The 24,394-nt window shown below is 42.8% G+C and overlaps 1 protein-coding gene across 1 annotated transcript in view; it reads right to left on the bottom strand.

The window, feature by feature from the left end:
- Nucleotides 1-24,394, bottom strand: part of lrch1 (leucine-rich repeats and calponin homology (CH) domain containing 1) — a 209,827-nt gene that overhangs the window by 184,611 nt on the left and 822 nt on the right. The gene's annotated exons all lie outside the window — the stretch shown is intronic.

The raw sequence follows: 24,394 nt of genomic DNA, 5'->3' as shown, positions 1-24,394 counted from the left end.
CCCTCTCCTCCGGTGCCCACCCTCTCCTTCGGTGCCCACCCTCTCCTTCGGTGCCCACCCTCTCCCTCGTCAACAGTCATGTCAAACTGGTTCAAAACACCAAAGTCCATGCTCAATATGATGATGTTGATATCAATATGATGAAGAAGTCTTCCGGTTGGAGGGCGAAACAACTCAGCACAAAAAAAAGAAACCATCCAGATGACCTGAATGAACATTGTGGTATTTTATACCTGGATTATTGAGCATGGACTTTGGTGTTCTGAACCAGTTTAACATGACTGTCCACAAGGGAGAGGGCAGGCAAAGGAGGAGAGGGCATGCCCCAGAGGCCATATTAGCACCAACATAATTGTCTTTTTTCCATGTTAGAGCAGGCTGTTGGGGAGAAGTAGTTTTGTTCAGTGTTTCCTCAGACTGATGAAGTCTACACTGCTGTTCCATACTGTTTCCTGAGGCTGTTAGACTCGTGAATTTCTAACCAGGATAATCACTGTGGAAAAAAAATCACTGTAATGCCACTTTGGTGATATGTGCTGCTGATTATTCATGCTGCTGATTTTATGCTCCTGATCATTCCATGCTGCTGTATTCAGTTGTACTCATCTACTCACACAGACTCATGTTTGTGCTGCTGTTGTTCAGCATACTGTTTTGCACTATTGGTGTTTAGCGTATATCTTAGTTTATATCTTAGATTCTTATTTACTGTTTCCTTTTGCACTTTATATTTTTGCTATTGTTATATGTAACTGGGACCCTGTGTACACAATTTCGTTCCACCTCATGTACCACATGTGATGAAATGACTATAAAACCTGCTTGAATTTGAACTCGATTTAACCTTTTTTGTTGTTATCTACCTGGATGACTGAGCTTACAAATCTTTTTAAGAACATATTTGCTTTGATGTTTCTATTGACATCAACACATTTTTAAAATCCCCTAAAGAAATTAAGGTGGACAGCTTCAGTTCCTGTTGAAAGGTGTTCCAGGATACATAAGCAGAGTAGGAACAGGCCTTTTTGCCAAGTTCAGTCCACACTGAGGGAACGCTGCAGGTAATGATGTCCTGAGAGCGCATGTTGTAACTGCACTGACGACGTGACATGTGGGAGGAGATATAAGAAGACAGCTCACCAAGAAGGGATTTATAGATGAAAATGAACCAGTGTGAGTCTACGTGTAGATGATGATGACCAGCTGACCAATGAGTACAGAGTGCAGTGATGGGTACGATAGTTACAACCAGTTATGAATCTTAGTGCACCGTGATGACAGCATCCAACATCTGCAAGGAGATTGCACATCTCAGTAGTTTGTAAATATTTAAACACATTCTTATTATTCCAAAGGGGATTTGAATATTCAAGACAAAAAGATGAGAATATATTTTGTGATTGATGTAAAATCTGCACTGAACCTCTAATCTGTATCCTTTCAATCTTAGTGTTTTAACAAGTTCATATACTAAAAAATGTTTTTATTTGTAGTGGACTAGGCCTGATGTCGAAACCTTGACCTTAGGCACCTTTTGGGACAGAAACTGTCATTTCATTGATTTGAATCCAGAAATACAGGTTCATCCATCCTGAGACTTTCATCCATCCATCCATTATCTTTACCCGTTTGTTCCATTTTGGGTCACGGGGGTCGCTGGTGCCCATGTCCAGCAATCACTGTGCGAGGGGCGGGGTACACCCTGGACGGGTCGCAAGTCCATCGCAGGGCCACATAGAGACAAACAACCATTCACTCTCTCACTCACACCTAGGGACAATTTAGAGTTACCAATCAGCCTAACATGCATGTTTTTGGTCTGTGGGAGGAAACCGGAGTACCCGGAGAAAACCCACGCATGCACGGAGAGAACATGCAAACTCCACCCAGAAAGGCCCCTGGACCGGGGTTTGAACCAAGGAATCCTGAGACTTTCTTTCTTGAAAATTCAAGTGAAAGAACACTCTCTTTTCTATTATCATTACTGTTTTACAAATGTTTGATAATCAAAGTGTTTTAGTTCAAACATTTTAGATGTTACAGTGAACTAATCAATTTTTATTAACTGTGAAAACAGTAACAATGATTTTTAATCCTCATGCAAAGTTAGAATTCATGTTAAGGCCTGTTACAGAGTAATTATGCATTTTCTGATTTCCTGTCTTTGAATGAGCAGTGTACGGTTGCTCCAAGGTCGGAGTCGAAGCAGACAAGTGTTGGAAAACTGTCTTGTTTTTAAATCCTCTCAGACGTAAACAGAGAAGTTGGCACCTGTTTCTCCAAACTCGCCCAAACATTTCTCTCGGCTGTCTGAAAAACATTTTCAATCTGTTCTATAACATTCTTGCTGTTTTTCTGACTTCTAGTAACCTCTTACGTCACAAACCACACCCCTGTCTGGTCGACATTGACCAATCAGGGACTCCCAAATGAACCGGAAATAGAGCCCTTTAAAATGTCGGTACTTCCTAGTTCTCTCAGTTCTGTGAAGTTTCAGTTCTGTGAAGTTTCAGTTCTGTGAGTTGCCGTTGGAGTCGGGCTGGAGAGTTTGCAGCTCCAGGCGTTTGGGAGAACAGAAGTCCAGCCATGATAAGGCTCTTCCGAGATTGGGATTATAACATCTTCACCTCTGAGTGGAACTCGGACGAACCCCACTCATGTGAGGTCCACTGGCTGAGGTGAACTTGTGTCAGACGGGATATCGTCACTACTTCGGACGAGTCACAGCCATCCTATGGAGACGCTGGACAGGTAGCGTTAACTGGAACTCCGTATCCGCTGATTCATCTTCAGAGAGGTAACGAGTCAAGTTCACTACCGAGCGTACCGAGGAAAGCTGGGTTCGAATGGAGAGTGTCGGTTCTGGTCAACACTCTCCCTCACACACCATCTTTTACTCCCTTTAAACTTCATTTTCCATCTTTAAATTCTTCTATCAAGTAGAAATCATTCCAGATATTTTAGAAATGTCTGTGTAAAGTGCTCATCCACCGCCGTGTGGATACTTGATCATAATTGTACAGCTTGCTGATTAATTATGTTGCTATTTTCATATTTTGCCAAATTAATGTAAATGTTTGATGTTAAACTTTGATTCTGTAAATAAATGACCACATTCATTTTGATGGGTCAAAGATAAATAACGTCTCACGTTACATTTTATTAAATTCAATGCACGTTTATATTCAGTCCAGAAAAATGAAAGAATCCGTTTTAATTGATGAATATATCTCAGCATCTGTTCATCTACATATTGAACAAGAAGAAGTCTGTGGTGCATAAACATAGAAGCTACAGAACACCTGCTGGATTTGTGACCATCCCAGCAGCCGATGACAAACATCATTATCATTAAAAAAACTTCCAAAGATCCAGTTTAATCAAGAGCGCACACAAGATGAGAGAACTACAACCTGAAAATAAATGCAAAGACAAAGTGACACACAACACGGGATCTCAGCTTCAGGGTGAGAATTTGTAAAGCTGTGAGGCGACCTGCGGTCACAACCCGACCCGCAGGAGTCTGGTACCAAACGCCAGGACGGCTTCCTTTAGGGCCGGAGACCAGGAGCCCCACAGCAAACACACCATCACTTCTCATATAAGAAGACTGGCAGCAGATGAATGATTACAAACTGACAGTTTAATCAAACAAATGGTATGAAAAGAAAAAAGTGAACAAAAATAGCAGAAGGCTGGTATGTTTTGGGAAAATTCACAAAAAGACACCTGTGCTTTGCCTCGGGTGCTTTACATTTTACACATTTTATTTGTTTTACTGGGTTTTTCTTTGAACAGCTGTTCTACAGAAATAAAGATAGTTTTGATGCAGCTCAGCACAGCAGCAACGAGTCTTTACATTTCTTTATGACTTTTGTATAAGTTGCCTTCAGGGCCTGCAACTCAGGAAAACTGCTAATCATCTGCTTAACATAAACTTATATGTTTCAATACTCTTGTTATGAACAAATCAAAAATAGTACTTTTTAAGTGGCTGCAGTCATTCTTTTCTTTTTTGCTTCCTAACATATAAACTTAAATGGGATTCAGTGCTCCTACATCCAGACATATGAAATTCAGCATCAATACTGCGAAGGACTGTTCGGGCTGGACCCACTGCCATCTCCGGTCCACAGAACAGTGATCAGCAACACAGTTTTCTGAATGTAACCAATTTGTTTATGTCTCATAAGTCATGATATTACAGCAATAAACACCAAGACATGGTGTGTCCTTATGGGGTTCTGCAACCCTCAACAGAAACACAAGCACCTGGGATCGGGTGTTTGGGTCTGAATCTGCTGCAGAGTCTCTTTAAGCCGTTTTATTTCATGTACATAAAAGTGTTTGCTCTGATAACTGGAGGAAAATCCAGACATTTGAGCTCTTGTAGGAAAGGTACAAACTCAAGCACCATCTAACATTTTGTATGAGCCTTCTCCTGTTGATCAGGAGCTTGTTGCTGCTGTGACCACCATGATTCTATGCTACAAACCATTTGTCTTAAGCATCAGAATGTCTGCTGCAGATATTGATTTCTCAGAGTTGTCATCACAGCTGTGTATTCTCTCTAGATGACATGTGTGATTTGAAGGCCTGAACCACTCATCCTGTGTAGTAGTTGTGAAGTAGCAGCTGGACCGCTCTGACTGCACAGTATGAAGTGTGGAGATCTTTGGTCTATCTGACAGGAAAGCATCTGAGCTGTGGACTCCTGAAAACAATGAGGTGGGGAGCGGTCACTTCCTGTCTCTCAGCTACGAAGTAAACCAACATCTTAGCCCTTGCCTTAATCTTGCACTCATCCTTGATTTATAATTTATTTTATTTAAATACTTAAAATATAATCACTTTGTTGCAGTTTCAACAAGCAGACAAAAATACAACCCATGGCAAAATTTATGCAGCTGCCACCGTTGGAGGATGTTCTTTCAAGTGTTAAAATATATTTTAAAAACTTATAAATCACAAATATGCCATAAAACAAAACTTTTTTCTTTCAAAACTCTAACCGTCTAAAAAAGAAACTGTAACCAACTGTAACCGCAAACCCACCCACACAGACCAGTATTTACAGTTTGACTCACATCACCCTTTGGAGCACAAGTTAGGAGTCATCAGGACTCTGTACCACAGAGCAGACAGCGTCCCCACTAGCTCAGGAGCCAGGCAGAAGGAGAAATCCCACACAAGACAGGCTCTAGAGCAATGTGGATATCCTAACTGGGCCTTCCTGAAAGCAGAGAAGAAACCCAAACAGGACTCCAGTCAGCCAACAAGTGAAAAGGAGGAACCCAGACCCAGACCAGTGGTCATTCCATATGTTGAGGGAGTATCAGAGAAACTGAGACATTAATTTTCTAAACATAACGTCCCAGTGGCTTTTAAACCCCAAAATACATTACGGCAAAGACTGGTTCATCCCAAAGATCCAGTCCCCCGGCACAAACAGAGTAATGTCGTGTATGTTGTTCAGTGTCAGGAGGGCTGTGATCAGTCTTACATCGGGGAAACTAAACAGCCACTGGCCAAAAGGATGGCCCAGCACAGAAGATCAACATCATCAGGCCAGGATTCTGCAGTCTACACTCATCTCCAGGCCAGCAGTCACTCTTTCAGGGATGAAGATGTTCACATCCTGGACAGAGAGGAACGATGGTTTGAGAGAGGAGTAAAGGAGGCCATCTTTGTGAAAAGAAATCGTCCATCATTAAACAGGGGTGGAGGCCTCCGGGTTCAACTGTCCTCCTCTTACAATGCTGTGATTAATAATAATCATAATAATAATCATTTTATTTAAAAAGCGCCTTTCATGACACCCAAGGACACTTTACAGTAAGAACAAAGATCAACAGGAATAAATTACATAAAGAATATAAAATACATACAGAATATAAAATGCATAAAGAATATAAAATACATACAGAATATAAAATACATACAGCAAAGTTAAGGATAAACGAGTCTAAAGAGATTTTTTTCAGAGCAGTCTTGAATATAGAAAGAGAGGTGGTGTTTCGTAAGTCAGGGGGTAGAGAGTTCCAGAGATGAGGGGCAGAGCAGGTGAAGGCCCTGCTCCCCATGGTGGAGAGGCGGGCAGAGGGTACATGGAAGTGTAGTGAAGAGGAGGATCTGAGAGAGCAAGAGGGGATGGAGATGTGTAGGAGGTCAGATAGGTACGGAGGGGAAAGGTTGTGGATAGCTTTGAAAGTGAGAAGAAGAATTTTGAAGACGATGCGTGATTTAACCGGGAGCCAGTGGAGCTGCTGCAGGACTGGAGTGATGTGGTTCTAGGAGGAGGTTTGAGTTATGACACGAGCAGCTGAGTTCTGGACCAATTGCAGCTTCTGGAGAGATTTGTTGGGGAGGCCATAAAGAAGGGAGTTGCAGTAGTCAATCCGAGAAGTCACAAGACTGTGAACAAGGATGGCTGTGGAGCGGGGTGTGAGAGAAGGGCGGAGACGGTTAATATTTCAGAGAAGGAAATAGGCAGACCGAGTAACATTGTTGATGTGCCAAGTGAAGGAGAGAGTGGTGTCGAGGATGACACCAAGACTCTTGACCTGAGGCGAGGGGGGTAGCAGAGAGTTGTTAAGGGGGATGAGAAGATTTTCTGATTTTGAAAGAGAGTTTTTGGTAGCGACAAGAATGATTTCTGTTTTGTTACTGTTTAGTTGTAGGAAGTTGTTAGAAAACCAGTGATTTAGCTCATTGAGACAGTCGGTGAGGATGGAGGGTGGGTGGGTGGAGTTTGGTTTTGTTGACAGGTAGAGCTGTGTGTCATCAGCATAACAGTGAAAATGGACACCAAATTTACGGAAGATGTGACCTAGAGGAAGGAGGTAAATGATGAAGAGGAGGGGTCCTAGGACAGAGCCTTGGGGGACACCCGTGGAGACGGGGGAAGACTGGGAATGAAAGGATTTGAGCTGAATGAATTGAGTGCGGTCAGAGAGATATGATTTGAACCAGTCTAACGGAGTACCTGAGATGCCAATGGAGGTTAGTCTGTTGAGGAGGATAGAATGACAGATTGTGTCGAAGGCAGAACTTAGATCCAGTAAAATGAGGATAGACAGAAGAGCAGAGTCAGCAGCAAGAAGAAGGTCATTAGTAATTTTTATTAGAGCTGTTTCGGTGCTATGGTGGGAGCGAAAACCAGATTGAAACTCTTCATAAATGTTATTGTTGGATAGGTGAGAGTGAAGTTGACTAGCAACGGATGTTATTGCTAGTATCACTCAGCCCTCTGTGAATAGTAAACAGCCATCAGTGTGCTAATGATCCATTGTTAGGCTGATGGTCCTTCTTGACCATGTGAGCAGCTGGTTTTGGTTGTCAGCAGCAAAACTGGTTGATCCACTCTGAGAAGGTGCTATTTAAGAGACTGAGCTGAATACAGCACCTCAGACTGAGGAAGTCTTTCCGATGAAAGACGAAATGTTTCTATATTTTTGTTGTTGTTTTGCGGTTTTATTTTTTGAATGTCCAGAGGCCCAGATTTAACTTTTTTAGATTTTTTAGATAGCCTCCAGGTAATTGTTTGGGCTCTGTGTTAGTTCAGTGCTAATGATAACAAACTTTATTTGAATATCATTTGATGTCATCTTGAAGCAATTAGCTGGAAGGTACATCAAATGGTGAAATGCTATTTTGTCCTAATGTGAAATATTAAGAAATCTAATGTTAATGATTATTGAAGAGTACTCAAATGAGTTTAATTCTATTTATAATCTAAACTTATTTACTATAGTAAAGATGGAAAAATATGTACATGTATTGATTATATTTATGAAATGATTTTTATGTTGATAAAACCCAGGGTTATTTATTATAAGGTCATACAGGCCAGGTTCCTGATGTTGATCCTGATTTCAGATCTTGTCTGTTGTCGAGCTGACCAGACTGGCGAGCTACCTTACAATGAACCAGGAGAACTGTTGAATCCCCTCAACTCCTTCCAGTCTGGTAGGAGGTGTTTAAGCCTACAGCCACATCCACATTCTCTTTCTGGACTGAACTGAAGTGTTTGTCTCGTTTGTCTCTATGTGTCCCTGTGATGGACTGGAGACCTGTCCAGGGTGTACCCCACCTCTCGCACAGTGATTGCTGGACATGGACACCAGTGACCCCCATGACTCAAAAAGGAAGAAGTGGGTAAAGATAATGGATGGATGAATGAAGTTATGGAATCATGGGAAAAACATTGCTCCATCGGTACTTCTCTGCACAACATCTCTGGATATTAACATACAAAATGAATAGCCTAAAAAATTAACTGTAAAGACAGGCAGATGAACAAAAATATTTTTAGAGCAAAATTATTTGGAAAAATATAGGACAAGACTATTTTAACTGAACGCGCTGCTCATTCTGGCCTTTGCAGATTCTGCTATTCCTTCACCAAAGATGAGAGCAGTTGCAGAGACACGCGCAGCCGGCAATCAGCTGATTCATCCATCCGTCCATCCATTATCTTAAATATAGAACAAGACTATTTTAAATGAACACGCTGCTCGCTTCGGCTTTTATCTGCTACCTCCTTCACCGCAGATGAGAGCTGGTGCAGAGACGTGCACAGCCAGCGATCAGCTGATTCAACAATCCATTATCTATTCACGCTTCTTCCTTTTCGGGGAGCGGGGGTCGCTGGTGCCCATGTCCAGTCGTCACTGTGCAAAAGATGGGGTACACCGGGGACAGATCGCAAGTCCATTTCAACCGGCGAGTCAGCGGACGCGCACGGCCAGTGACAGGTGTTTATCTGAGCTTAACGTGACTTTTTAAAACCTCTGTAAATAAGCCGGTCGGACCTGCCTCCTCCTCAATAAGTACATTAACACAATGTTATATTGTGCATTTAGTGTTCTTTGTGTTGTATGATTCATAAAACCACAGAAGCCCAAGACCACATGCACAATTATTGCGCAATGCCAGCGATCTCTTCCACAGTCTGATTAGCTGCTGAACTGTTCTTTCTTTCTTCATCCTCTCAACATATACACGTACGGCCTCCTCCTCTACAAGTAGATTAACAAAATTTGATATTGTGCATTCTTTTATTTGTTCTGTATGATTTGTAAAACCACATCAAAGTCCGAGACCGGCCTGGCCCACACATTATTCACGTTATAACGGCCTGGACCGGCCCTAATCCAGGTCGGTCCGGGCCGGGTTAGAAATGACAGCTCTATGCAGAAGTAGGACAGCTGACTTGGGACCAGAAAGTTGTAGGTTCAACTCCCCGCCATGCCCACAATTTGTGGTGTCCTTGAGCAAGACACCTAATCCCTTATTGCTCCCCGGTCGCTTGCATAGCTGCCCACTGCTCCACCTGGGTGTGTATCAGGTGTGATGGTTAAACACAGAGAACTAGTGTCATCATTGTATGAGAACATACAATGATGACACCACACTTTGGCGGGGGGCCCCCTTGCCGCCGGTGCATTGGTGGCTCTCGGCGTCTGGGCTGGGTGGTGGGGTGTACGTCGGTCCGCCCTGGTTGCTGCCTGGCGGGGCCTGGGTGCCCTGGCTCTGTCGGGGCTCTGCTGGGGGGTGGTATGGCCTCGGGGCTTGGGGCTCGGTGTCCATGGCCGGATCTACTTGGGGGGGGGGGGGGGGGGGGGGGTGGCGGCCGGACCTGTGGGCTCGTCGCTGCAGCTTCGTGGAGGCTCTGCATTGTGGTGGCTGGGGTCACCCGGTTCTTTCCTCTGCTCCTCTCTGGGGGGGTGCGGTTCTCCCTGTTGGGAGACTCCTGAGGCTCCGGGCCTGTGGGCCGCTGTGTGTCTGTGGCTCCGGTCCTCCCTATGTTGCCATTGTGTCCTGGGGGGGGTCTGTGGGCCCCCGCGTCCACTATTGGGCATTCTTTTGGAGAAATCTGGTGGTGGTGGGCGTGCTTGCGCGGGTGTTTGGATTCAGGTGCTTTGACAGATGCACGCTAGGTTGGGTAGTGGTGGAAGCTAGATGATTCCTTGTGCGATGTCGAATGTTTCATGGTGATATTGTGGGTGGCATTGTGCTGTGCATGTTGTTTTGTCGTGGTGGTCTCTCGTTTTATCTATTTCTCTTTTATTTATTTATTTATTTATTTATTCTTCTTTCTTCTCTTACTTAAAAAATAAAAAATAAAAAGAGCGATGATGATAAGTTCATTGAAACACTTCACAATGTTTCTACACTTAAACTGAGCTAAAAAAAAAAAAAATCCCTTATTGCTCCCCGGTCGCTTGCATAGCTGCCCACTGCTCCACCTGGGTGTGCATCAGGTGTGATGGTTAAACACAGAGAACTAGTGTCATCATTGTATGAGAACATACAATGATGACACCACATAGCACTTTACAGCTAAATGACCAAGAACATTTCAGCATTGGGACGAACACGCCCACAAACTTCTGACCAATCACACAATACTTGGAGCATACACCTGTCACAAATAATTTATCTCGGGCCTTGTGTTGAGGAGAGACAAAACTACTGTGAGAACAAAATGATCGATTTTTGTCACGCACGTCAATGAGAGCCATTTTCACTGCTTCGGATGGAGCATGCAGGGCCCATAAGTGTTTATGTTTCTGTACCAGCTGTCAGTTGACATTCAGGTGTGGCGGGAACACAGAGCGGGAAGACCTTTCTCTCTCCTAACATTCTTTAAAATCCACAGCTTCCTGAGGGCCTGTGTGTGTCTGTGTGCAGCCAAGGAAAGGGAAGGAAGAGCAGTGTGGACGAGGAAGTTGGTGGTGAGCTGATGGGAGGATTTTCCTCGTTAGGTGTCCATTAACACACAGTACAACCAAACAGCAACACTGTTTATCTTTGCTGCTCTGTGACATTCATTCAAGTAATCTGATGAAAGAAAATGGGTTTCTCCTTAAACCAAAGTTGAACTCTGTTCTTGCTCCGTACAAATTGTTTTTATAGTTTTTATTGTTTTTGTGTATTTATTTTTTTCATTTTCATTATGCTTTTTTTTTATACAGGTAGTCTCATTGAGCCACAAGAACTCTTTTTCAAGACAGCCCTGTTTATGGAGCAGATGGGGGTTAAGGGCCTTGCTCATGGGCCCAGAGTGGAGCGAATGAGGGTATAAATGCAGCCATATAAACTGCTTTCTGCTGGCTCTGTGTGGGCCATCTGTTCATGAGCTGCTGCTTCTTTTTCTGATGGAGAAAGCTTTTGAAGGCATTTCACTGTGTATTCAAGCTAAGTACGGGGCTGCAGGTGGAGTAAAGTGCCAGCTGTTTGGACTACGTCAAGTCCAACAGGCCTTTATGGTTATGGCTACATTGCAATAATTGTTTATTCTGTTAGTAACAAAGTCTCAGTTTGCAAAATAGAAATAAGATGTTCTGCCTTTGCCGCTGCAGGTCATATGCAAGACTACATACTATAAATTATTTTAGTAGCTGCGTACTTTATTGACTAAATTAGTAACAGGACATGCCTACATGTACTACATACAACATTTTGTATGGAAGCCCTCTGACCTGAAACTCCAATAAAAGCTGTTCACTGTCCGAACAGGTGCACCACCTGAGCAGCTTGGATTCAAGAACCTGCCACGGTGTGTGAAGCCCAGAACCTACTCTGCTTCACAGCACCAGGTTTGTTCCATCTGCGGTACAAATCTTTACAGCTCAGGTTGGACAGTTTTCTAGCTTTTTCCTGCAGTTCCCTGATGATTGTGGAAACAGCATCTTTTCTCGGTCTGACTGTGTCTGCTGGGATTCTGTTCCACTTAGTGTGCAGTCCCACAAAGTTGTTGGTGTTGTGCAGTCTGTGGCACAATGTCAGAGACTTTAAAGCTAATTTGGTTCTTCTGCAGAGTATTTTCACTTTTCTTCTGTTTCATACAATCCCAAACTTTTGGCCTTTTAAGAAGTTTTTTAATTATTTTCTCATCATTATTTCTCATTTTCTAAGTCAAACGATATGATGTCCACAAAGTAGCACACAGCTTTGTAGATTAATCAAAGCATCAAATCAAAGTATTTTGCTTTAATATTTTAAATTAATTAATTAATTAAATTTTAATTAGTTGGGTTACTTACTCATGCTGTTTAGCCCAAGACATGTTATTCTGTTTTTAATGGCCTCTAAAGATTAATCTGAATTTATCTGCATACTCAATTTTTTATTTACATTTTTTACTAAATTATTAGTAGCCATATCACTCATTTCATGCCCATGGTTATATCCAGTGGGTGTCCCAACCCTCTTTCTGTTTCTAAAGCCAAATGGTAGGTCCATCCATCCATCCACCCATCCATCCTTCATCCATCCTTCCATTATCCATCCACCCATCCATCCATCCATCCATCCATCCATCATCCATCCTTCCATTATCCATCCACCCATCCATCCATCATCCATCCATCCATCCATGATGATAAATGGACTGTACTTATATAGCGCATTTCTATCTTATCAAGATACTCAAAGCTCTTTACACAACAATCTGTGTCCTCATTTACCCATTCATACAGCTCTATACTAGATCTCTACAAAGCTAATTGAACAAATCATTCAAAAGAGACTAATCAGAGCTTTATCACATTCAAACACCGATGGGACACACATCGGAGGCAATGAGGGGTTCAGTGTCTTGTTCAGGGACACTTCGGCATGTGACTGCTGGTGGATTCGAACCCCCAACTCTTGCATTGGAGGACGACTGCTCTAACCACTCAGCCACAACCGCCCTTTTTCAATGAGAAAAATATTTGTTTTGCTGTTACAGTTTGTAGTGAAATATTTTAACCACTACCTGTCGATTTGGCCCTACATTATGGTGATAAGGCCAATAACAGAAGATGGGATTCAAATCCAAAATCTGATAATAGAAGCACCTGATTTATTAGCATGATCTCTTCATGTTCATTCAATGAGAAGACATCGCGTGCTTGTTTTAGGATTTCGCTGTGTTACACTTTGTGTTGCATTAAAAACTGTGATTACATTAAATATGCAGCAAGACTGGAAAACATTCAAAGTTTCTTAAGTGCCTTTTTTATTGCACTCAGTTGTTTGCAACACACACACACACACACACACAACATGAATAACTAATAGCTGGTCCGTTTCAAGAGTCTAGACCACAAAGAGAAAAACAAAAAGTAAAAACCATTAAAAACACCATAATCAAACTGAAACCTTCAATGTTTTTCTCCTCATTGAACACACCATAGCTTGTATGAAAAGTGTAGTTAATTAGCTTTATCTGCACAACCTTTTACAGAAAGTCTGGAGGGTAACGATGGCAGGGTTGAGAATGCATCAGGATATGTGGAGGGTAATATTTGTGTACGGCCAAACAAAGAAACCTTTGAAACCTGTTGCTGTCGATGAAAAATATCATGAATCAATCAAAAATAAAACACTGTTAACATTTCACTACTAACAGTTATGTTCCCAATTCAAACTCAAATGGAGAGAATGTACAGAGGCCTGAAATCAGGATCTGTCTAGTGTTAAAAATAAAATAATATTATAAATTGTGGGAAATAACATGGTTAAAAAAAAAGATTTAATTATGTATTATGGAAATAGAACATATACAGATTGCTATATCTTTCCAGTGACTGCTAGCTTTAAAATCAACTCTGACACTTTCTGCTATCAGTAGGAAAATACACTGACTGGCAAGACAAAAAGTCGCCACCTGGATATAACTAAGCAAATACGTACAAGCCTCCTATTGGATAATTACTGCATGGGCAATTATCTTTCAGCTGGCAACAAGATACTTAACCCCAACTGGTGCAATGAGTTGCTTCTCATTTCTTAAACAACCATGTTGAAAGACACATCGCGTGGTCGTGGAAAAGATCAGAGTTGGAGATTCTTTATTGTCATTTGCACCTCGTGTGGTACATGTGGTGGAACTAAATTATGTACACAGGGTCCCAGTTACATCCAACAATAAAATGTAAAAGAAAAACAATGATAACATCTAAGATACGAACTAAGAAAAACATAAACTAAAATAAACTAAGCACTAATAGCATAAAAACATTACGTCGAACAGCAGCACGAACATGAGCATGAGTCTGTGTGAGCAAATGAGCACGCATGAACACATCAATATAAAACAGATCAGCAGCAACATGAAACAGATCAGCAGCAACATGATGTGATTTTTTTCCACAGTGATTATTCTGGTTAGAGATTCATGAGTCTAACAGCCTCAGGGTAGAAGCTGTTCCTCAGTCTAGTGGTTCTTAGGAGTTGAACGACTACATAATTTTTAAACTCAACATTAACATAATAAAACTCGAGTAGAACTCGAGTAGTTGATGATGTCATAGGATCTCAAGATGCAAAATAAATAAATGAATAAAACACTAAAAAACATAATTTATTATTTACAAAAAAAAACAAAAACAAAAAAAACATTACCATACCATACCATTTTATTTATAGAGCACTTAAAACAGCGGCCGCGGCCGCGTTGCAGCCGAGTGCGACGCGGCCGGGATGAAAATCAGTTCCTCCAAATCCAAGGACATGGTCCTGAGCCGGAAAAGAGTAGAGTGCCCTCTCCGGGTCAGGGAGGAGGTCCTGCTCCAAGTGGAGGAGTTCAAGTATCTTGGGGTCTTGTTCACGAATGAGGGAAAAATGGAGCGTGAGATTGATAGGCGGATAGGTGCAGCGTCTGCAATGAAGCGGGCGCTGTACAGGTCTGTCATGGTGAAGAGAGAGCTGAGTCAAAAGGCGAAGCTCTCAATTTACCGATTGATCTACCTTCCTACCCTCATCTATGGTCATGAGCTTTGGGTTGTGACCGAAAGAATGAGATCTCGGATACAAGCGGCCGAAATGAGTTTTCTTTGCAGGGTGTCTGGACCCTCCCTTAGAGATAGGGTGAGAAGCTTGATCATCCGGGAGGGACTCAGAGTAGAAACTGTTCAGTGATTTGTAGACATACATGAGTATTTTGAACTGGATTCGAAGGTGAACCGGTAACCAGTGCAGTGAGGCCAAAACTGGTGTAATGTGCTCTCTTTTGCCTGTACTGGTTAAAAATTGGGCTGCTGCATTCTGGACCAGTTGTAGTCGTGTTATGGAGATCTGACTGATACCAAACAGGAGTGAATTGCAGTAATCAAGCCTAGATGTAATGAATGCATGTATTACTGTCTCCAGGTTCTTTTTGGACAATATGGGCTTCAGTTTAGACAGCCGCCTCACTTGGAAGAAACATGATTTAACAATCATGTTTACGTGACTGTTAAGTTTCAGGGAAGGGTCCATTATCACTCCCAGATTAGTGACTCTTTGTTTTTCTGACAGGGTTAGAGCAGAAAAGTCGATCCAGTGGTTTGTGATCGTGTCGTCGGGAGGGAACAACATGACTTCAGACTTCTTTTCATTGAAACTTAAGAAGTTTAAAGCCATCTAGTCCCTGATGTCAGCCAGGCAGTTGAGCAGAGGTTGAATAGAGCATGTACCATTGTGTCTTAGGGGGAAGTAAATTTGACAGTCATCGGCATAGAAGTGGAAGGGCATGTTGTGTTTCCGGAAAATAGCACCAAGTGGCAGCAGGTATAAAGAGAATAGGAGGGGACCCAAGATGGACCCCTGCAGAACCCCCCATTTAAGCTCTGCCTCTGCGGAACTAAAATCCTTGATGGAGACACAAAAGGATCTGTCAGCGAGGTAAGATCTGAACCAACTGAGGGCTGATTCTGTGACGCCCACCCACTGCTCCAACCTAGCAATGAGGATCTCATGGTCGATGGTGTCAAAAGCGGATGTAAGGTCCAATAGGACAAGCAGCACAGAATCACCAGTATCTGTGGATAAAAATATGTCATTAAAGACCTTCAGCAGGGCAGTTTCAGTGCTGTGGAGAGGTTTAAAGCCAGATTGGAATAGCTCTAAGATGGCGTGACCCTCCAGGAAGCACTTCAACTGGGACTCAACTATTTTCTCCAGTACTTTAGAATCGAATGGGAGTTTGGAGACAGGCCGGAAGTTGGAAACGACTGAGGAGTCAAGGTTTGTTTTTTTCAGGAGAGGCCAGACAGCAGCATGTTTAAAGGATTTTGCCACCACGCCATTGGATAAACTGCTATTTACAATAGCAAGAATGGACGGACCTAGAGTAGGAAAAACCTCCTTTAGTAGTCGAGGAGTCGATCCGACAACCTTCTTGCTGAGAGGTGACAGCTCTACCAACTGTGCACCCAAATGACACAAATAAACAAACGTGTCTTAATCTTTATGAGAAAAGCAGCATGAATCTGCCCAGTTGTATCTTGACTAAAGTTATTTGACTAACACAACTGTGTTAATAAAAGTTAGATTTTTGAGAATCACAGTTTCACCAAAGCATTTATCTGGACCAGGGGTCTGCAACCTTTACGATCAAAAGAGTCATTTTGTGCCTTCGTTCACTAAGAGTGATAAGAGCTGCAACACCCTGCTGTGATTATCAACTGGTGGCCCATGGGCTACTTTAGGTTTGCTGGAGGGGGCTTTTGTGGCCATTAGAGGTGACATTATAAAGCTAAAAAATATCTAATAATTTAGATTTTTACAATTTAAGACAAATGAAATGACCAGATTGTTGTGTGTGTGTGTGTGTGTGGGGGGGGGGGGGGGGGGGGGGGGTTAAATTAATAAGAACTATAAATTATCCAGACATATGTGGTTTTTTTTATTGTGGAAAAATTAAATATAGAAATAAAGCATGAAGTTAAAGTGAGTATGTTTTACTCCTTGTACTTGTTCCAGCAAAAGAACTGACAAGAAAACTGCTAAAACTAGTCTTTGTTTGTCGTTTGTATAAAAACCAATAAAGTTCAGTTTTATGTCAGTTTTGGTCAAAGCTTGAAAGAGCCACTGCAGAGGAACCAAAGAGCCGTATGTGGCTCCAGAGCTGCAGGTTGCAGACCCCAGTAAGGCAACTCCTCCTTTCCATCACCCCTGGACATTTTGAGTTCACTGAGAACACTCAGTGTTCGGAGCGCTGCGCGCGGGTAACACCAAACGGCAACAGCTTTTAAAGGGCTACGCTTACACTCAGAATCTGGGGTTACAATGCGTAACCAATGTTTTATTGCAAGTCCGGTCCCCTCAGCAGACTGATTAGTTTAAAATTATGAGCGCAGACTATTTTTTTAATAAAACAACAGAAAAGCATATTCTGCACACATTGCAGAAGCATGGCCAGGTGAGAAGAAGGTCCAGGTACTGGATCCTGCAGACCTGAAACGTGTCCAAACAACGTGCGAAGGCTTTTAAAGAACACATTTAAAAACTGTGCTGCACAATAACCACCTTTGTACTTTTCTGTATGTCTGTAATTTGTTTCTTTGTGTGGACATCTACAATAAGTTCTTTAAAAGCAGAAACCTTTATGTGTTTTACTAAAAGCTGCTGGTGGAAGGAAAGTGTGAGGCAGTCAGCTCCACTTTGTGTTCCACTACAAGTTCAGACTCGTGGGGCTGCTGATGCATGAAGAGCATTTCAGAACTGGTTTCTGCAGAGTCCTGAAGCTGAGCTTTCAGCACACATGCACATTTATTTATGAACTCTACAGTCAGTCCAAGTAAATCATTTTTATTTGGTATCATGGAGGCTGATTGATCAGAACAGACTCCATCTTCATCACTGAGGAATCAGCACAAAGCCTCTAACATTACTCATCCTCTACAATCTCTCTACTAGTCAAAGACCTGTTGTTGCATGTTTAAGCATCAGACAAAGCTACAAGTTTCGGTTCCCTCCAGTCTGTAGAGTTGGATTTGACAGCACGTTGTCAAGTCACCAAACCCTGACGCAGAATCAAACTGCGATCAGAAAATGTGAAATCTGCTGCTCTCTGTATGGAAACCAAGATCCACAAAATGAGAAGCCAATAAATGAATTAAAAACCAACCATCCCACAGAACAGTCACTCAACATCTGTTGAACTTCATCAGCTATTTTCAAATTGCTGTGTTTAAATATGCTTTTACATTTTGTATTAAAAAAAAACTAACATGTCAAAAACACTTCAGTTGGCCCTCAGTTAAACAGGTTGGAAAACGCCAAAGTACGTTTTAAACACAAATTGGAAACACAATTTGGATTTTATACAAATTTAAATAACATTATTTGTCATCTGATAAGAAATAAATGAATGAATGAGAGTAATGAAAAACACTTGTAACGTGTGGTCAACAACAACACAGTTTGATCCTAATATTTTAAAGAGCTCTCAACTGTGATAAGCGGGCTCTCATTGTGATTGAATTTAGTTCCACTCCCAGATAAACAATCATCTGGGACGGGAGAACCGAACTCTTTTCCCAGTTTATAGAAAACCCCAGGTTTAGCAGGTGCAACGTCAACGTTTTGGTTTGTGCAGCCGCTTCCTGTCTTGATCGAGTTAACAGCAGCAGGTCGTCTAGATAAAAAAATATTCTCATTCCTGCCCTGTGTAACGGCTGCAGAGCCGTCTCCACGCATTTTGAGAATGTGCATGGGGCGAGGGAATAACGAACGGCAGCCTGCTGTATTGGTACTGGATCCCCTGGAAGGAGAAGCGCAGGAATTTCCTGTGCTTTGGAATGATGGGAATGTGAAAATATGCGTCTTTTAAATCTATGGAGGTAAACCAATCGTTCTGGTGAACGTTGTTCAACAGCTGTTTGGTTGTCAGCATGTGGAATTGTCTCTCCATGATCAATTTGTTGAGCATGGACAAGTCAAGAATGGGCCTCACCCCTCTGGGTTTTTTTGGGACCAGGAAGTAACGCAAGTAAAACCCCATGTTTTCCTCTCCGTTGGGAACCCTGGAAATTACGGTTTTTATCAGTAGTTCCTGAACTTCTGTGTGGAGAGACGAGTTCTGTTCTGGGAATGACAGAACCGTCTCTATAATCCCTCTGAATGGCAGGGGTTGAGCTGCGAACTGCAGCGTGTAACCCCTGCTGATCAGATGGTCCATCCATCTGTCCAGGGAACACACTCGTTGCCAGTCTGTGTAACACTCGGGGAGCGGGCACACATTTTTGTATTGTGTTATGTTTTTTTACGGATGTCAGCCAGGTTAAAGCCCTAACCGCCATCACCCGCTCCGGTGATTCTCCTGGGGTGACCCAAGGGGGGCTGCCACAGAAAGGGCCATGAAAGAGCCCCTGTGCTGCGCTCAGGCTGCTGGCTCATGTTAGAGTTGTTGTGAGCTGACGCGCACTGAGTGGAGGCGTGAGCGCTTTTAGAGATGAGACACCATTTGGATTGAGGCTGCAGTTGTCATGGAGAAACACATTTACTCCCGCTGTGGTCAGAAAAGTCAGAAAACAACACAAGCTCTAGCTGAGAGCGAGGGTTTTTAACCGGACTCAGTCTGCTGAAAAGAATCATTTTTAGTTGATGTGTCAGGCGAGTGTTTTGTGTGATTTCCCAAGTTGCGGTGCCTTTTAAAATCCTGTTTTGAGGTTACCGGCTCGTTTAGTGTGGGGAATGTGTGAAAAGAGGCCGCTGTGAGATCATTCGATCTGACAGTCAGGCTGGAATAAGAAGAAACCATACTCTCTGAATGATGTTTTTGTTTTATTATAAAACATAATTCATCATCGTGCACACACACATTCCCCACAAGTAGTCATTTTTTGTGTTGCCTCCTCCGTGGGCCCTGCGGCTGATTGGACCAGGGCGGTGCCTTTGACGGCCTCTGGGGAAGCGCTGAGTCGCTGATTGGCGCACCGGGAAGGGCTGTTCTCTGGCGGGAGTGGCCGGTGGAGGAGCGGGGCGAGGAGTCGCTGCTGCAGTCGTGGAGCGTCTCTGCTGCTGTCGCTGGCCACAGCGATCCCTCCAGCAGGCAGGAGGGTGGGAGGAGGGCTGCGGCTTCATCAGGTGACGCACAGTCTCCGACACCTCCTCGGACTTCTTGGACTTTTTGAGCATGGCCTTGAAGTTGGTCCCAAACAACGCGTCCGTCATGATGGGGCCCTCCAGCAGGTCCCTCTGCAGCCTCTCCAGCATGGATGGAGAGAGACAAAGCCAGGTGGACCTCTGGATCATCGTCATCCAGGCAGCGATGCGAGACAGGCAGTCCGCAGAGGTGGCACACATGTTCAAAATGACATCAGCCACCTTGCAAAGCGAGCTCTTTGTCTCCTTAGGCAGGTCTGTGTCCTCCAGCCTCTTCAAAATGCTGTATGCCAGCAGAGCGACATTGTTGTTCGCCGTGGCCACCTGAAAGGAACACTAGTGAGCTCGGTTGGAGAGCTTCGTCACAGTTTGGTCGTGTTTCCCTGGAGGGTCAGGTCGCTGGTCCAACCTGGAAATTTTTGTCCCAAGTGCCTCCGCCAGGCTTGGCTCTAGGGGGGGAACCGAGGGAAAACTCCGCTCAGTAAAACCCTCCACTCTGGTGATGGGAGTGAAGGTGGAGACGGGCGCCTTCAGCTTACCAGACCTGGCTGCAGCCTCATTCAAGTAGGACGTCACTGCTGGAAAACGAGGCCGGATGGGGTCAGGGAGGCGAGCAGGGGTGGAGCCAAACCTTCCCGCTAGATCATCCAATTTGGGCGGGGGAAGGAGAGGGACAGAAAGTCCCTTTGTGTCAGCCGCCTCCTGGATTATGCCAGGCAGCTCTGAGAGGAGGGCACCGACGGCTGAGAGCAGTGTGTTAGCCGATGCGGGAAGACCAGGGAGCCGATTACCCAGTCTCACCGTAATTTATACGGACCGGGGGTGAGGCCCACACAGCAAGTGGGCGTGGACTAAAGTTTTCAAAGTTTTCAGTGCTGCGCAGCACGCGAAGGGGATAAACCCACTAGTGATAGCCTTAAAGGGCGAAGCCTATACGAAATAGAACTGATAATAATGTTGTTACTGCTCTCAGGGATTCAGCCCAACCCTGGACCCTGGTTTGCTGCTGAAAACCAAAACCAGCTGCTCACATTGTCAAGAAGGACCATTGGCCTTGACCATGTGAGCAGCTGGTTTTGGTTGTCAGCAGCAAACTGGTTGATCCACATTGAGAAGGTGTTATTTATAAGACAGAGCTGAACACAGCGCTTCAGACTGAGGAAGTCTTTCGGATGAAAGATGAAATGTTTCTAATTTTTTTTTCTTTGTTTTGTTTTTTGAATGTCCAGAGGACCAGATTTAACTTTTTTTAGATTTTTCTACCTGGATTATTGAGCATGCATCAGGATATCCAATGCGTAATGTCTGAGTTTCATTACAATCTGTCCACTGGTTCTTTAGATATTTTGCTAACAGCCAGATATCCAAACACATACACAATCAAGATCAGAAACATGATCACCCTGTCATTTTCACTGGAGGGTGATAAAGTCATAGGCGTTGCAACAGTTATATGTGAAGGGGATGTGTCCCCCCTCACATTAAAAAAAAAAAAGTTCATTTGGAACCCCCCCCCCACACACACACACACACACACACAATTTTACTATAAAGTATTAGTTCAGTAGGCGCAGTTTCTCTTTCTTTGTGAACGGAATCCATTCCACTTGATTGATAGGAGAATACTCAAACCACTACAAATTCACTCCAGGTTTTCCTGGTTATCTCCTCCAACCTGCTGTGCTTCTGTGCATCTCTCCTCCTGCCTCGGCAGAAAACGCACACAGGTGGAGAAGGTGGAGGTACCTCTGTGTTGATCGCTCACCAGTTTAGCAAGCTTAGTGCTAGCAGTGTTGAGCGGGGGGGTTGATCATAAACATATATTCATGTTAGGAGGATGCTTGAGAGGAGCGCTACGTCTGTAGCATGTTAGCTTAGCAGTAACTGTGACGCTGCAGGTGTAAGAGACATGGTGTGTTCAGGTGCATTAAAGTTGAAATGTCTTTAAAACCCCACAGCTTATTGTCCACAAGCTTCGTGAGAAACATCAATTAGATGAGTAGTGTTGAACACAAGTAAAAAAAGTCTAGTGGTGATGTTTTTTTATTTCTCTATGAACACAAATAGTGCCGACCTGATGTGTATTAAAGTTAAAATGTCTTTAAAACAGCTGAATTTACAACACTTGGTGAGAAACGTGCTTCAAGTGGAATTTAAGTAAGGACATCTAAATGTTGCTTTTTTGTAAACTAAAGTACAATTTTTTTGCGCACGTGCGCGCACACACACACACACATGCACACACACACACACACTAGTGTCCCCCCCACATTACAGATGCTTCTGATGCCCATGGATAAACTACACTTTGAACCCCGATCAGATGCACAAAACAAATGCAGCAGCTTTGTTCTTGTGGAGCTAGAAGTTGTTGTTGTTGTTTCGTTGTGTTGTTTTGCAGAACAAGAATGAGGAAGAGTTCTGACCTTAAGCAATTCTGGACAAAAGTTTCTGCTGCTTGTCCCTGGATTTACACCCAAACATGAAACCAGTAAGACACATATTTCTGGACTTAACAACCATCAGCGTCATGTTTGCAGACAATAAGTCAGTAAACAAACATGTGTCCAGACTCTGTCAACATATAAGCATAGAGTAAACAATGGGGTGTAACAGTACGCTAAAATCACATTTCGGTTCGGTTCAGTTTCAAGGAAGGCTCGGTTCAGTTAATTTTCGGTACAAAAAAAGCTAAAATGAAGACTTACAATATGTTTATTTTGAAAATATGCCAAGTAAACAATACATTTCTATAAAATAAATAAAAGCGACCCATTTGGATGATATTTTAAATAAAAAGCACTCTTTACAATAAATAAACTATAGTAACATTAATAAAAATCTTAATAAATACAATAACAGTCAGAACCAGAACAATAAGCAGCAACAGCCTGTTTACAATCTAACTAATCAAGTTTGAAGTTTTTGGCCAAAAACACCAACTTGTCCACATTTTCTGCCAAAAGCTCAGCTCTAGTTGCAGTGACATGATCTCCAGCGGTGGAGAAAACCTCTCACTAACAACAGTAGCAGGAATAGAGAGGGAGAACTTTGATAATTTTGCAGTGTGGCTGTATTTGGCCTCATGACTCACAACCTCTTGGACCTGCTCCCACAGGTGGGACAGGTCCCTGGAAAAGTTCAGAGTTCACTCATCACAGACTTCTTAGCTGGAGGTGATCACTGGTGGATTTCCCTGAAGAGGAGGAAGACTCAGCTGCTATCTCTGTCCCAGACTGGAAATAAAACACAAAGAGGTAAAAAAAAAAAAAAGAGTTAATAAGATTCTAATTTTAAATATATAAAGTTATTTGATAATAATAATAAAATAATACCTCTTCTTGAACGTTATCATTTGTTATGAGGTGTTTGAATCTCTCGGTCATCATCATCAGGGCAGGGCTTTAATCTGGTCCAGGGCTTGTTGACAATATCAGTTTTTGCTTTTTCATAAAGTGCTGCTACAACATTTTGGCTGAAGTGTTGACGTGATGTCGTAGCGGGGCTCAATAACTTTAAAACCAGTGTAGCAACAACAGAAACGTAGATCCAGAGCTTTAAAACTCCTACATCTTGTGCTTTTGCTTTGGACCGATCAGAATGACCTGATAAAGGTTGTTTAAATGCTGCTGTTATCTGTCTTTGCACCAACCAAGCTGCTCTTCTGTAGAAGAGACGTTTATTTATTTATTTATTTATTTATATGTTGTTTCAAGCGAGTTAACAAGTGTTGCTGCTGCAGATCCAATCTCCGTGAAACAACGTCGACACAGCTTTGGATTTGAACTCGTCTTTTAACAAGAAAGCCATAATGTTCCCAAACAGGAGATCACAACGAGATGCTAGGCTGCTAATGCTACGCGTGCTGCAAGACTATAGCGCCGTGCTAAAACACGCTAAGGGACTTTAGTTCCGAGGCGCATAATTTTTCGTTAATAAAATTTAATGAGTGAAAAAATAAGTGAAACGGAACGCACGTGAACCGAACCGAACATGCTGTTTCGAAACGGTTCAATACACCCACGTGTACCGTTACACCCCTAGTAAAAAAGCATCTGTCCAGACTCTGTCACCATATAAACAGAGAGTAAACAAACATCTGTCCAGACTCTGTCACCATATAAACAGAGAGTAAACAAACATCTGTCCAGACTCTGTCACCATATAAACAGAGAGTAAACAAACATCTGTCCAGACTATGTCAACATAAAAACACAGCGTAAACAAGCATCTGTCCAGGCTATATCAAAAATATACACAGAGTAAACAAACATCTGTCCAGACTATGTCACCACAGAAACACAGAGTAAACAAACATATGTCAAGACTCTGTCAAGATATATAAACAGAGTAAACAAACATCTGTCAAAACTCTGTAAACAGAGACAGAGTAAACAAACATCTGTCCAGAGTATGTCAACATATAAACACAGAGTAAACAAACATCTGTTAAAACTCTGTAAACAGAGACAGAGTAAACAAACATCTGTCCAGACTCTGTCAACATATAAACACAGAGTAAACAAACATC

This window comes from Nematolebias whitei, chromosome 13, assembly GCF_014905685.2.
Source record: "Nematolebias whitei isolate Nwh7 chromosome 13, NemWhi1, whole genome shotgun sequence".
NCBI classification, from domain to species: domain Eukaryota; kingdom Metazoa; phylum Chordata; class Actinopteri; order Cyprinodontiformes; family Rivulidae; genus Nematolebias; species Nematolebias whitei.
The sequence above is the reverse complement of the archived record's forward strand: the minus strand, read 5'-3'. Positions and strand labels throughout refer to the sequence as shown.